This window comes from Bactrocera dorsalis, chromosome 3 (assembly GCF_023373825.1).
Source record: "Bactrocera dorsalis isolate Fly_Bdor chromosome 3, ASM2337382v1, whole genome shotgun sequence".
In the NCBI taxonomy this organism is placed as follows: Eukaryota; Metazoa; Arthropoda; class Insecta; order Diptera; family Tephritidae; genus Bactrocera; species Bactrocera dorsalis.
In genome coordinates this window covers 17,660,198-17,676,472 of record NC_064305.1, presented here as the reverse complement: position 1 = coordinate 17,676,472, position 16,275 = coordinate 17,660,198, and the positions used below count along the sequence as shown (strand labels likewise).

The 16,275-nt window shown below is 36.9% G+C and overlaps 1 protein-coding gene across 18 annotated transcripts in view; it reads left to right on the top strand.

The window, feature by feature from the left end:
- The window catches only part of 41 (protein 4.1 homolog), a 93,199-nt gene that overhangs the window by 49,705 nt on the left and 27,219 nt on the right, over window positions 1-16,275 (top strand). For 17 of the 18 annotated variants that reach the window (XM_049452529.1, XM_049452537.1, XM_049452525.1 and 14 more), the window contains one exon: window positions 9,617-9,667. The exons of the other annotated variant lie outside the window; for it this stretch is intronic. The gene's annotated coding sequence lies outside the window, so the exon portion shown is untranslated. The remainder of the gene's footprint in view (window positions 1-9,616; window positions 9,668-16,275) is intronic. 18 annotated transcript variants of the gene reach the window in all.

The following is a 16,275-nucleotide window of genomic DNA, read 5'->3' as shown; positions in this document are numbered from 1 at the left end:
AACTCAACGGATGGACCATTTGAGACGTAGCCACTGCCAACATTTGAAAGAAATAATTTTCAAAAAAAAAATTCCAAAGAATGTCCTTTCGAATAATAGTAAACATTCCTCGAAAGGGTTATCCATTTTTTTTAAGTCTTAAAAAATCGTTTTCTAATTTTTGTCATTTTTCCTTTGAGTTAGAAAAAATTTTAAGGGTCAGCTCCACTTGAAAATAAAAAAAAAGTGGGTTTGTGGGAACTTTTATTCGAAGAGATATTTTATTTAATAAAGTAGTAAAAAAATACATGATGACAGAATTTAGGGTACTTTAGTAATCAACTCAGATTCATTTCGAAACACTTTGGACTTACTTGATCCGGTATCTCTAAGGGAACCTCCAAACAAATATGTCTGGCCGTGCGGAAGACATTTCTGCATAAAATTATCTCAAATCGAAAAACCAAAACACTTATTATTACTATAGCTGAATACAAGCGATGATCGAAGGGCTAGTCAAAATTTTGATTTTTGTCAAAATGGCGACTTCACAAAAAATTCGATTTTTCTGAAAAAATTTACATAACACAGCGACTTAAAAAGTCGAAATTGTTTTCAAAAATCGTCTTTCTTCGATCACTATCTGAGAAATATATCTATGCCGGTCTTGTGAAATTTTCAAGTTGATCGGCCCAGCCGTTTCGGAAATCTTTTCCTTACCGTCTCTGAAACAGAGTTTGTTGTTTAATTTAGTGGGTTTTGAATGATTTTCGAAAATATGTTTGGAGTTGAAAAATTCAGACACATTTTTCGTATGAAAACATGATTTTAGTCTTCGAAATAATCTCCATCTAAAGTAATATCATTGATTTAACGGTCCTTCAACGGTATGAAACATGGTTTTCATCTAACCCTGTCTGGATAGATAAAACAAGAAGTCAAAATTATTTTCCAAGCAGGCGATTATATAGTCTAAAACAGATTACATAATCACAGGTTGGCCAGATCTGGCAAAAAAAGTGGGTGAAGGACTAGTTTATAACGCGAAAAACGGGGAGTAAAGTTTTTTCATTCGTAAAACGTTGTAAATGATATGACCTACGCATTATTCTGAGATGTTAATGATGTTAGCTTCACTTTAAGGTCATCCAACTCGACAATTTCACGATAAGACTTCCTCGGAGGGTTCTCTTTTTCGAAAGCATACTTACTGATAAAAATTCAGACATTTTTTTATATGAAAATATTAATTAATTCTTCAATATAATCTCCATCTAACGTGAAATAGTTACAAAAACTACTCTTCAACATTTCAGTAACCGTTCGATAGTACGATACATTAAGGTTTTCAATATAGACATCCACTTTAACCTCCTCATTACAGTGAAATTCGATTCTTACTTTTCTGCCTTAACTGACCCGCTTTTATCCGGATGATGGATCGATAAAACAAGAAAACGAAATTCTTCAATAAGCTAACTTATGAGTCTAATAGTATAAACACTGTTGAACCAGATCTGGCGAATACAATAAGAGTAGAACTGGTTCAACGCGCAAAAAGGGAGGCTTAAGCTTTTTCATTCGCACTTGATATAAGCTATGCATTATTTTGAGATACCAATGAGGCTAACTTCATTTTAAGATCATCTGATCCGACGATATCGTGAATATTTGCAATGCTTTTTGGCGTTACTGCCTCATGTGGTTTCAGAATGGAGTGCATCACTTGTGCTGTTCTGTACTCTAGCTGTGCTTTTTTTTCTAATACCCTAAGGCAATACCTGTGGTGGGATCTCTTGCTCAGGATAAGATCTTTTTGGTTCATATTTGCATATATGTATATTTCCATAAAGTTCTTAGGTGGAATGCAGGAGAACCTCTTTGGCTCATGGTCTTTAGTAATTAATATAAAAATGCTCCCTTTCATATTAGTTCACTTTCGGTTCAGAAATCTTTTTCGTAAACTTGTACTTTTGCTGGCCTATTTGTTATATGAGTATATAATAATTATTTATATCTACATATATGTATGTATATTTATTTTTAACTATCTACTTATGATATATACATACATACACATCTTACGAGCACGAGCAGAGGCAGGAGTTGTAAGGTGGTTTCAGTGAAACTTTCACCAATCAATTTACACCAAACGTTAAATTGTCGGCCATTAATCATTAGATGTTGCGTTGAAGACAGGAAAAGTCTTATAACTTGTATACATTTGTATATATGTATACACATATGTATATATGTGTGTATGTACTAATGTGTTGGCTTGTTGCAAGTAACAGCACACAAATGGGCATTTGCGGCAACATTCTTCATTAATTTTCTTGAACTTAATTGAACGCGTTCAGCATCAATTGCAAAATTTAAGGTGTGGCCGCGGCTGTGCATGCATGGAGCATTTTTCTGCGTTTGTCGGGAATGTCTCGTGCCAATTGGGTTGCGATGAGAAAATGATTTCTTACGTAAAAGTAATAGAGAAATAATTGTTTTGTAGAATAGGAAAGTGGGAAAGTCGCACTGAAAAATTCAGGTTCATGGATTAACTGCATGGAAAAGCGCTTTTTAGGTTTCTCAGCAGGAAGTTAAATTGTTAAGCACGTATTTGGTGCAAAAAAAAAAAAATCTGGAAAAAAATCATGTACGTACTATATCAACATATACAGCCATATATACGATGTATGTATGCTTGTTCTTTACTTGAAAAAAGTACTTTTGCTAAAAGCAATCTCTTACTACTAAAACAAGTTAGTGCCCAACAATCGATATGGCAAATATGCATATATGATATATACATACATACGGTATATACCCCCGTAGATATTTTTCTTGAGTAAATATGTATGTAAATATCTATAGTATATCATGTGGCATCTGTATATTAGCTTTCTTTCGTTCGCCATGCACATATCGATACATAACTTTGCCATTGTTGTTTTTCCCTGTCTGTGTCCATTAATTGAAAGCAATTATGGAAAGATGCCAATAGACAACTATAAGCTAAAACTACAATGCCATACTACTTGTATATAATCTACTTATAAGTAGTATGCTGACATATTTCTACGATATGGCGAAGTTGTTGTAGTTTTACGATTAATTTACCGCAAATAAATATATCTATTTCTATACAACTTTGATAAAAGATAATAATATACTGCTAAGTAATCTAGCTATAGCTCACAGAGAGAAGTTATCAATATAAAGGTTCATACATTTTGAGGTTCCCTTCTAAAAAAAAAAAACACAGAAACTTTAAATTTAATGGGGAATGTTCATTAACATTTGAAAAAACATTCCTTGGCATTTATTTTTTGAAGATTATCTCTTTCACATGTTGGCCGCGGCTACTTCTCAGATGGTCCATTCGTTGAATAAAATTTTCAATGACTCGTACGAGCATTTCGACTGGTAGCTGGCAAATGATACACGTGATGTTTTGCTTCAAGGCCTGAATTGCTCCAAGACCTGTTCGCATAGTCTTAAGATTTTGCATATCCCCACAGGAGAAAGTCTAACGGATATCACGCGATCTTGGTCGCCAATCGACTGGCCCAAAATGTGAAATTAACTGCTCAAAAGGTTCTCGAAGTGTTCTCTCTATAACTCCATTGATTGCAATATATGGGCAGTGGCGCCGTGTTGCGGAAACTAAATGTCGCCAAGATCACGAGCTTCAATTTCCGTTCCCTCCGGCACCATTTTTGAAGAAATATGCACCACATCAAACCGTTGTTTTTTCTGGATGAAATGTCAGCTCTTGAATCTTTTGCAGGCTACTTTTCGTCCCAAATGCGGCAATTTTGCTTTTTTACATACCGATTCTGCCAGAAATGGGTCTCACCGCTGAACAAAATTTCACTCGGAAACGTCGGAACTTCTTGGCATTTTTCAAGAGCCCATAGAGCGAAGCGATGTCGCTGGGAAGTTTGAGCAGCTTCAGTTCTTCCACAAGAACTCGACGAAAAATGCATCCAGTCGTTCAAGACGTCAGTCCGAGTTGCTGCTACCGGCACCGAATGGACTCTACACGGTCTTCGTGTACACTCTTAACTAGGGCTGCTAATTTTATTTCACTGCGTGCTGGACGTGACCTATTCGGTCGAATATTATCAAGTAATGAACAAAAATAATACGACAGCTTGATACTACTCACGCGTGATTTCTCAAAGAAAGGTTCTTTGAGAAGAATTATTGAAGAATGTTGTCGATATAATGCAATAGTCAAGGTTGAAGATTGGGACGTACTGCGGACGCACTCGTTTTCTCACCATAGATATGTAGGAACAAGATTCCATCGGCTAACTTATAGAAAACTCAACAAGCGTATGCGAATGATAGATCTAAAACTGTCCTTCATTCGTTAACCATATATATAGAATATGTCTTGAACGTATTCCTTGACATAAACGAAGAATTTAATAATGTCTCCAAAGGCGCAATCATTAATAGTCTGGAAGCAGACGGATTAAATCCACCAAGATAAGAAGGTTATAATACTCTTCTCAAGTAGGTACAAGATCCCGTCATGAAAAACTCTTTAGACATCTTCAGCAGGTTTGTGATAGTTTCAAGGGAATTACAAATTCCAAGAGTGTTATCTGGCTTCACAAAGAACAGTCAAAGTCGTAAGTCTTAAATTTTAGAATGAGATCAGGTATCAAGTTGAGAATAATATATATTTCTCTACTTCTCTAAAAAAAGAGTCGAAGTACAGTGTTGTTTCGATCAAACATCAGGTCCGCTGTATAAATTCCTCAAACATTACATTTATTAATGAAATTATGCTGCTCTTATCGCTGCATTATGTTTTATTGATATTTTTATGAGCGCACTCGTACGAATGTGCTTGAAAACATATCCAACAAAGTGATAAAAAAAAGCGGTGATGTCATACGATATAAACAAACAATAACTAACTTGGGAATGGCTTCTGTTAATGATTCAATTTCTATCGTTGAAATATGGGAATATAGCAAAATTTTATCGCATAACAGAAATAGAAAAAGAACAAAGAAATTCTAATATTTTATAAATGTAAATAAAAATTAATTGCTGCTCATTAGTCTGGCTAAAACTCGAGAATGGCTGCACCGATTTGCATAATTTTGGTCTAGAAATATTCGTGGAAGTCCATGGAAAGTTTAAAGGGTGGGAAGATATGCGAAAATTGCGAGGAAAATACCAAAACCGATTCGATATTTTTGAAATAACCTTCAACAGGTTCAATAGGTTATTCCAAGTGCAGAAGCTTTCGAGCTAAACCAATTTTAACCCTTAAAAATTCAATCACGCCCCTTATTTTTCTCTTGTCGATCTCATATTGCCCGTAAATTGTTTTCCTTGCATTTTTTTATTAATTTTTATTTCGTTTCTATTCGTTTTCAACCTACTATGATATTTTTTTTCCTAAATTTCGTACCTTGATCTAATAAATTATTGTATTCTTAAAGCGTATTCAAGCAATTGAAAATGTGAAGTATATACATACATATATGTATGTATTTATGATATATATATATATATATTATAATATCAATATTATACCGCTTGAATGAATTGACGGTCGTTGCGAACACCTGAATGTTCTTATCAGACACACTATCAGCAACACGTCATATTGTAGTATAAGTATCCAGTCATACCCTTGAAATGCTATACGAAACTAAAAATAGAAAAATCGAACAGTTTTAGAGCTAAGGTAACCAACCAACTGAAATATATGTATGTATATATTACTCATCCTTTATGACATAGACTATTTTTTAGACAAGCGGTTTTCTGGTGGAAATAAGCGCCTATAACTAATCTTACGGGTAAGAATTTAGCTTTATTATAAAGATAAGGGTTTGTGATTATGTTTTAAATTTTTTTTTCTTCAAGAGACTGTCCCTACTAGCTCGATTAAATTCAAAGCGAGAGACCCAAATTTACACTACTTTTTCCAGCAATTGGGCCGTATGTCAGCAATAACTTGTCTAGTATTCTCTTCTAAGGCATCAATCGCCTCGAACTTAACAGCGTAGACAAGCGACTTCACATAACTCCACAAAGAGTCCAGCGATTTCAAATAGCACAATCTTAAAGGTCACGCCGCAGACCCACAACGCAAGATAATGCGGTCACCAAAAGTTTTCTTTAATAAATTGATTAGGGGTATTCAGACCGAAGCCTGTTAATTTGGTAATTCGTTAGTTGATACTTCGTTAAAAGGCTTAACTGTGAACATACTTTTTGTTCTACCTCTGTAGTATGGTAAATTTTATTCCGAAACAGCTGATTCAATTTTATTAAAGAGTAAAAATGCCTCAACAAAGTGCAAAATCAAAAATTGTCAGTCATTTAATTGAAAATTATATGGAGCAGATCAAATTTATTACTGGTAAGTACTTTAAATTAATGTACAGAGGAGCAGAAGAACAGCTGATGTGATATTACCGAGTAACGAAACAATTATCAAGCTTGCCAGATGGATAGTTCGTTACTCGGTAGAACGATAGTCTGTTAATTTTACAAAAACAAAATCCATGTAAAAAACTACGGAATAACGACTAACGAATTAACAAGGCTGGTCTGAGTACCCCTAATGTTTGGTTGGCTATAGCACCGTTTTGTTGGAACCAAAGGTCGTCCACAATAACATCCTCCAATTCAGGCGCTGGAAAATTAATTTATCATGGCTCTAAGCATTCACCATTGACTGTAACATTATGGCCGGCTTCAATTTTTGAAGAAATGATTTCCTCTTCTCATATATCACTCTCAACAGTGACTTTTTGGGGATGTTACTGCGTTTCAACTTTGGTTTGTGGATTGTCATCGCTCCAAATACGACAATTTTGTTTATTAATATACCTAATCAACCGAAGTGCGTTTCATGGATGAAAAAAATTTTCTTATGAAAATCTCAATCGGTGCCCATTTCGTTTTGAATCCATTTACTTTGACTTTTTCAAGCCCGCAAAAGCTAACCCTAAGCGCGATTTCTTTTTCACAACCTCCAGCCCGTTTACCGAATGCCATCTTAATGACCCGATAGCTATGAACGACAATATCGCTTCAAGTTAGCCTTTAACCAGTGCTAGCAATTTCGTTTTTGCAAAGACTGATTCGTTTTTTAGTTTATGGTAGCCTTATGGTAGAGTACACAGTATAAAACTGGTGTTTTCACAAACTCTGCTTAGCTAACCGCCGTTTAACTAAATAATTGTAATTCTTTTATGAAAAATATTACACGAAAATATAAATATTCTTACCACAGCTGATTTGTGTTTACATTTTATATGCGCAGCTGTCACAGCTGTCATTTTTTATTCACTCACTTTTGACAGATATTAATTGACGGGTTTACGCTAACTGCCGATTACGCTAAACATATTTTAGTCTACCTTTTTTGAGGTACAAATGTATTCAACCAGACTTTGAGTAACGCGAAAACTCACGAAATTCACTTTCGTTTATTTTCGCGTGTGATAAAATTAATTTTCGCTTATATTTACTGAGTGATCTTAAGCTACAAAACATATTTTATATACATATGTATGTATATAGTTAGTACCATATGTATGTATATATGTCGATATATTTGTTTACTTTATTTTATTTTTATAATTTATAATTTCTGTTTCTGTTTCTGCTTTTGTTTCTGCTGTCACTTTGCCATTGTTGATTTTAATAAGTATATAGTAAATGTATGGTTTGTATAAAGAGCTGTTTGCGAAAGTATGTATGTGCGTTCGAGCGCTTTGCCGGTTTGTTTATGCCATTGAGTGCTGACGCTTTGTTGTTGTGCGCTTATGTCATCCGCGAATTTAGTCAATTAAACTCACTTTCCGACACTCAGCATTCAAGTCTTTGATAAATCGGTATTTCTTTAATAAACTTTGTGAGGTCGTACATACTTTTATGTATGTATATAAATACGTACATATATATTATATGTATGTAAGTACTTAGAAGTAGCCAGAACAGGGTGTATTAAGTTTGCCATGAAGTTTGTAGCATCCAACAGAAAACGTCGGAGACCCTATAAATTATTTCTTATCAAACTTCAACTTATTTTTCATATTTATAATGAACTTTAATGAATCAAATATGTATCCTTTTGGTCGAACACTTTCTGCCATTTTTCCGCCAGAGACATTATTCCATCAGTGTAAAACTTTTCTGGTTACTCGATGAAAAACTGCGAGAAGTAATTTTCACAGGCTTCGCTTGAAGCCATCGTTACTCCATAAAGCGAGTTCTGCATTGACCAAAACAAATGGTAGTCCGACGGTGCAAGATCAGGGCTATATGGTGGATGCATCAAAACTTTCCAGCCAAGTTCTCACAGTTTTTGCCGTGTCTTCAAAGATGTGTGTGCTCTAGCGTTGTCCTGAAGCCCTTCCTGTACATCAATTCTGACCGTTTTTTTTCGATTGCTTGCTTCAATCTCATCAGTTGTTGACAGTAAAATGGAGAATCAATCGTTCGAACAGGCTCGAACAGCTCATAGTGGATGATTCCCTTCCAATCCCACCAAACACTCAGCATAACCTTTCCAGGCGTCAATCTTTGCTTTGCGACCTTTTATTGAGCTTCACCACGCTTGGACCATGATCTTTTTCGCATATTACAGTCGTGTTTGATCCACTTTTCGTCTCCTGTTACCATTCGTTTCAGAAATGGTTCGACTTCAGTTCGTTTCAGCAAAGAATCGCAGATGTTAATTCGGTCTATTAAATTTTTCACAGACAATTCATGTGGTACCGAGCTTCTTTTTTTAGTATCTTTTTTTAAATGGTTCGTAACCGTTTGATGATGAATGTTAAGTTCCTTAGCGAAGTCATGGCTGCTTATGTGGCGGTCCGGGTTAATCTTTTCCATAATTTCATCGACTTTTCAACCTTAGGTTGAGCAGAGCGAGGTACATCTTTCACTTCGAAATGTTCAGAACGGAAGCGAGCGAACCATTGTTGTGTCACACGAACTGTTACACCATCGTCTCCGTAAATTTCACACATTTTCATTCAAAATACGAAAATACTTTTTCGACTACCCTATTTTACAAATATTATAACGAGCTCACTTCGTATTATGAGCTGGCATTGAGAACTGGATTTTAATAAAATATTTATATTTATATGAAGACACTCACCGGCTGTTGTGTATTTCAGTTATAAGAGTTTATGACATCATATAGCGGCAACACGTCACCATAAACTTGAAAGTTGTCTGTAGAAACCGGCTTTCGACCAAGAACGTCAGCAGCGTGAGCCGGCGCTTGAACGAAAAAAAGTATATACCATATATACTTTTTAGATATTCAACTGGCTAGAAGAGTACACACATAGCAACATAATATGTTGCTAAACACACGAGTATTAACGAGGCTTAATGTCGTGGCTTTTGCTTTGCCATTTATTCTATTGCCATATTTTTTGAATTTACTTCTTCAGCACAATCTGACTTAGTTTCATAGTTATTTTTACATTTTTGGCTGTACAAAGTATATTTTATTTATATACTACTAAGTTTATATATATTTTATATACTTATAAATCCATATATACATATGTATATATTAATCAATATTCAATGTATATTTTATTGCTTTTCTACAACCGCCTTCTTTGTTCTTTTACAGTTGACACATACTCGGATTTCGTCTACAACAAAAACTACTTTATTTTAACGAGTGAGTAATTAAATCAAACTCTTTTTTAATCAAATAAGAATTACGCATGCCATTTACAAACATACAAGTATTTTTACACTTGCATGTATGATTATTATTACATAAATTTCAGTTTCGATCGAAATTGTTCGTGACCTACACCTTGCCACGCAATTTCAAAACGACAAGTGCTAATTAATTGATGGCATAATTTGCATGTTGTTGTTATTTTTAGATTTTTGAGAGCAATAATTATTTGCATACAAATTGCTAGGTGCTCTCAAGTGGAAATTTTCTGAAGAGACTCTTTATTCATTATAATTTATGATTCATTATAATTTATGAATAAAGTGTCTCTGCAGAGAGTAAGACTTGACCAATTTATTTTATGAACTTCGTTAGCCTTAACGATCATGAATTTGTATCCAGTTATTAACCATTATAAAAAATTTTGGTCTGAAAATTTGGAACATTTCGGCTTAATAACTGCTTCAGTGCCGAGAAATGATGCAGTACTAAAGGACAATACCATTATTGCCCCCTTGTACTCCGTGACAACATCATCACTAGTTTTGAATACACATTTAGTCTGCTCAGTACCAGTATCGTCGCTCTGCTATCAGTGTGAATGATCACCTCTCTGAAAGAGGCTGGCACTGCGCAGCAATACGCCTAACGCCACTTTATTAGCAACCACATCTGCCTGAAAAACACTACAGTGGCCCTCTAGCCTAAAGCTCCGATGAACGAAGAGATCTTTACAGAAAATTCGCTCTCCAACCTTCCCTCGTAGCGTCCAATCATCCGTGAAAAAGCTCTCTGCGCCTCTTCTTTAGCGCCTCCACCCCATACACATAGCCCTTATCGGCATGTGGGTAGAGAAAGGCCGCCACGAGTAGCTTCTGCAACGTAGTGATCCAAGTTTTTAAGAATGTAGTTGAAGAAGTAGAGAATTCCGGAGTGTCCTTGTTCGAAAGCCCAGCTTCTCTGAGCGTTAGAGCGGACTTCGCAGCAGCGTACCGGCAATGCCCACGAGTGTTATGTTTAAAATGCCATAAAGTGTTATTGCTTGCGTAATATGTAGATGCCGTTTTTTGGTTCAAGCTTCTTTGCAAGTGTGGTCTTTTTGAGCGCCCTCCAGCACACGGATACTCCATAGAACCTGACATAACTTCACCTTTTCCCTAGAGCGCCTTTTCCCTATAGCGCCTCTACAGAAATATAAGGCGATAGATGACCTCTTTACTCTCTCTTCAATATTTAAACTTCAGGAGAGCTTTTTATCACCTAAGGCTTTCACCGTATTAATATGTTGAAGAAGTGAGCTTCCGAAAGGGAGAGATATGTCTGGGATCTTATACCTCCCTCGTCCCTTCAAAAATGTGCGTAAATAATAAAATTATATTTCCCCTTTTAACGGAGTGACTAATGAACAGATAAGTAATTTTATAGTAATTCGATTAGCTTTAGCTGTTGCGAACATCTGGTCATTCTAACGCAGTGGAGGTCTTTTTCTGCTACCCCTAGCGAGTGCTGAGTCGAAAACTCTCAGAGCTGCAGCGTTTTCGTCCATTCGGACGACATGACCTAGCAGTAGCCGTTGAACTATGTCAATATCGTCGTATATCTCATACAGCTCATCATTCCATCTTCCATAAAACAATTCTCTCGAAAACTCGTAACGTCGACTCATTAGATGTTGCCATCGTCCATGCCTCTGCCCCATTTAGCAGGACGAGAATACTGAGTGACTTAAAGAAATCGGTCGGAAATTGGACTTAGAAATTGGATTCCGGGGCTGACTTGTTGTTGGTGTTGATACTGGTTCCAAGATAGACAAAATTATCTGCGACTTCAAAGTCATAACTGTCAACATTGGGGTGGGAGTTTAGTGCGATGACAGTTTGTTTGATGACAAGAGATATTTCGGCTTGCCCTCGTTCACTACCAGACCCTCGTTGTAGAAGATTGTGTTTTCTCTATTCAGATTTGCAGCTCGAATTATTTTCTCCAACAGTAGTTTGAAGAAGTAGCACGATAGGGAGTCGTTTTGTCAGAAACCTCGTTCGGCATCGAACTGCTCGAAGAGGTCCTTCCCTGATCCTGACGGAGTTCTAGGTATTGCTTAACGCCAGTTTACACAGTCGTATTAGTTTTGCGGGGATACCAACATCGCGGCATAAAGGCAGCTCTCTTTTTCTTTCTTTTCACGGATTTTTTCCAAGACTTGGCGCGTGGTGAATATCTGGTCACATGTTGATTTTCCAGGTCTGAAGCCCACTGTAAAGGTCCAATCAGTTTGTTGACGGTGGGATATAATCTTTCACACAACCCTTATAATGTTGGTAAAATGCTGCGAAAATATTTGAATACAGAAGATTTGATTGAGTAATTCCGAAATAATTATTACAGTTTCAATAAAAAAAACAATGGAGAGACTGCTACAATATATTTATTAAAACATACAAGTATTCATACACCTGGAAATTTCGTGCAGAAAATAGCCTAAAATTGAAGTAGCTTTTGATTAAAATTTGATTACAACTCACAACAAAGTTGTACACCCAAGTATGTAATTGCTATTGTTTATTCAAAATTCAACACGAACGGTAAAAATAATTTGCCGCAATAAATCATAGAAAAAGTTATGACTTACATGTTTATAACATTTTTAAAGTTCAATCGCGCGTTTTATGTGTGAATGTGTGAATGTGTCTTTAATTGCTGATTCAGTGTTTTTTGTACCGACTTTAACCCCACATTGGCGACTGCCATGGCGCCAAATCAGCTACAAAATGTTGCCAAACAAGAGTGTGAGTAGTCATCTGTACACTTGAGTATACGTGTGGTGTTCCTTGGTCTACGCATGCGCACCACTAAATGGAGCTCGTAAATTAGACGACGCGGAAAATCGTAAAAACAATTTCACACACATTTTCTCGTTTTGAAATTGGCACACAGATGATGACGACTTGGAGTGACGTGATGACTATGATTCAGTTTGGGGCGGAATGATTACCTCATTGCTGTTCGCTCCACACACGCTCGCAAAGATAACAGTATTTGTCTGAAACAAAGTTGCCACGGCACTCGCAGACAGCAAATTATAAAGTGTGTTTGGTTAGATCCTGTTTATGGATACGTTGACTTAACGGTACCCGATTGTCGTGCCGATAGAAACGGAAAATGTAATTATTTGGTCAGGAAATTTTACAAATTGACAGTCAAATTGCCGTCTGGCGCCAAAGCAAGGCGAGTGGGTCGTTTGGGGAAGCTAACACAGTTGCAGAAGAAGAAACTCTGGCCACATTGTAGACTCCAATTAAATTGTAAAACAATAAAAATGAACTACTTGCATACATACATACGAGCCTTGATGTCGGTGCTATGTACTGTATGTAGATACATATGTGACAATGTATGTATCGTATGTATATATACTATATATACATTGCCAAGTATTTATATACAAGGAAATGCTACTGCTTAAAAACGGAAAACAAAAAAAATCATAGGAGACACGCGACGCTGATTTTTAAGCTGGGGACTTCATGGCACCACACGCACATCCAGGTCATGGCACAACATTGTCAGCACTTGTGACGCATAAGCGGGGGAAATGAGTAACCCTTAGCAAATGAGTCGCGAGTTGACCCCGCGGACGCTCGGAACTGTCAACTGTTAAGAGCATTCATTGCTTTTGCTTTGGTTGATCCACAAAATGTAGTGATGGTCACTTAGCATACAGGAAATGCAAGAGGAATGAACGATTTCGTTTGCTAACGGTATGCCCGAATTGAATATGTTATTTTAATTTGTAAGGGTAAAAATTTGGCTTAACTATTAATCGTAAAGAGGTTCATTCGGTGTCCTTCATTGATATTTTGAGAGGTTGTTTATCGGATCTAATAAGACCTTTGCTTTCCCGATCATTCTTTTCATTGGAGGATGTTTTTTACATAGCGGGTCCCATCCCTGGGAAGAGATGTTTCGCCTTCTCACATTAGCTTGCCTTCAAACGGATGTTGTTTGATTATGTAGAAGATACTTGCCCTAAGACCGGAAGTCGTGAGCTGGTTGAGCCATATGTAAAATAATCCTTCATTGGCCTCAACAACCGCGCCGTTCGGTCCGCTTTCTGCAGACTGGATAAGGAAGCGAAGCAAATGAGTCTGGTTGTGAACGAGAGCAAGACGTCGTAAAAAGTTTTGTTTATCTTGGAACCAGTTTTAACAGCAGTAACCACGTCAGCCTCGAAATCCAACACACTCACCGTTTACGCGGTTTAAGCCGAGTTAACAACAGCGCGCCAGTCGTTCTTCCGTTTCGGAGATTCCAAATGTAGACAGGTCCTTCTCTACCTGGTCTTTCCAACGGAATGGAGGTCTTCCTCTTCTTCTGCTTCGCCCGGCGAGTGCTGCGTCGAATACTCTCAGAACTGGAGTGCTTTCATCCATTAGGACAACATGACCTAGCCAGCATAGCCGATGTCTCTCGCATGTCTCGTATAGTTCAACGTTCCATCGACTGCCGTATTCGTCGTTGTCAATGAGTAAAGGGCCATAAATCTTCCACAGAACCTTTCTCTCAAACAATCGTAACGTCGGCTCTTCAAAAATAGTCCATGCCTCAGCACCATGTACTGGGTTTGTCCGGAAAGTAATAGGACTGATTTTCTTCTACCGCGACTGTACTTCGGAGCGTCGGCGCACTGTTTGGATTCGGTAAAGGGCCTTCCTAGCTAAGGACGAGCGGCTGGTCAGTTGTGTCCGAGCACCTGGAGAGTCAGGGCAAACATTTTCGCGCGACGTGTTTCTGTAAGTTGTAGAAGCCGAAAATGCAGCGTTCGCTAGAGCAGAGGTACTGTTCGAGGTTTCGGAGGTTGCACAAATAAAACTTTTTGCACTGAAGAACTTCATCAGAAGCACGGCGTTGTTCAGGCAGTGAGGGGATTTTAGTCCTGATGGTATCACAAGGACCCATGACGCTGATAAGTATTTGAATGGAAAATATACGAAATTTTAATCTTCGCTAGCCCTATATCGAAAATTAAATAAAAATAACATTTATTTAGAGACTTATGTATATTTTAATTGGCCTCAACTTATCTAAACACTCGCATATTTCAAGCAGTTTATCGATATCACCTGCCAGGTTTCCCAAACACTAGCCATTCTTCTTATCTGCGGTCTAACAAAGAATGGTTTGTTTACTACAAGTGCAATTATCATGTACTTACATATATACCTACTATATTTATCAGTAAGCTCGCGTGAATGTTCTTCGAATTCTAGCAAGCTTTATACTATGTTCGGACCGACATTGAAAACATTTTGAAAACACATTTGTATCTTGTGGAATGTAAGTCGTTCGGACCGACAATTTATGTTTTCGCTGAGTTTTCACTGACAACTATCAATACGGGTATTCTCTTGCTCTTGCAAGATTGCACGATGACACAAAATGCAAAAATCCTATACCAAAATATGCAAGGCCAAAAGAGCACCCATTGCAGAATCTAGTGATATATGACGGTACGAAAATAAACATGGGTTTTGGTCTGACATATTTTACGGCTATTGCAAACAAATTTTTGCGTGTGTTTGTTGTGCCGTTGCACCAAGAAGAAAATTCTGCAATTGATGCACCATGCAATGGTTTTTCAAGAACAAGAGAATCCCCTTAACAGTGAGCAGCTGTATTTTTATATGGAATGTAAACAAATATATAGTAGCAATTTAGGGGCAGCAAAATATGTCTTCCAAAAAAATCGATTAAACTAGAGCAGGCACCGATTATAGTGAGTGGAATGTAAGTTTTCAAGTAGTTTTCAGCGAAAACTGTGTTTTCGTCTGACAGATTTTACATGGACGAAAACACAAGTTTTCATGCGAAAACCACTTTTTCCCCCGAAAACATGTTTTCAATGTCGGTCCGAACATAGCTTTATCTATGATAACAGTAATTTTTCAGAGACCTCAACAATAATACCATTTTTATGCTTCAAAGTTTATCGATATATAAAGGGTGATCCACTTCGAAGTTCCTTACTATTTTAACGAAAAAACACAGAAACTTCTAATTTAATGGAAAATGTTTATTATCATTTGAAAGAACATTCTTAGACATTATAATTTTCAAAATTATCTCTTTTAAATGTTGACCGCGGCTACGTCTCAAATGGTCCATCTGGTGAGTCCAATTTTCGATGACTGGCCTCGTCTTGTTGAAACCAAATGTCGCCGCGATCACGAGCTTCAATTTCAGATATCAAATAGTCGGTTATTGTGGCCCGATAACGGTCGCCATTTACGGTTACATTCTGATCGGCATAATTTTTTGCTTGCGAAGATTGAGCGGCTTTAGTTCTTGCACAAACTGCATTTTGTATGCTTTCTATTTAGGATCTCTCATACTGAGAGTCTTAATTAATACTCTCTTAGAACGCCTTGTTAAGTTCGGCAGTTCTCTTAAAGAAGGGGGCAACTCGTAACAAACAAATGATGCACCAATGAGTTTTTAATGCGAGGTCAACCAACCACACCAACCATTTTTATTTTGTAATATTTTGATGAATAAGTGTTTATTTACAAGTATATAGAAATAACTAATGTATTGAATAATGCTTG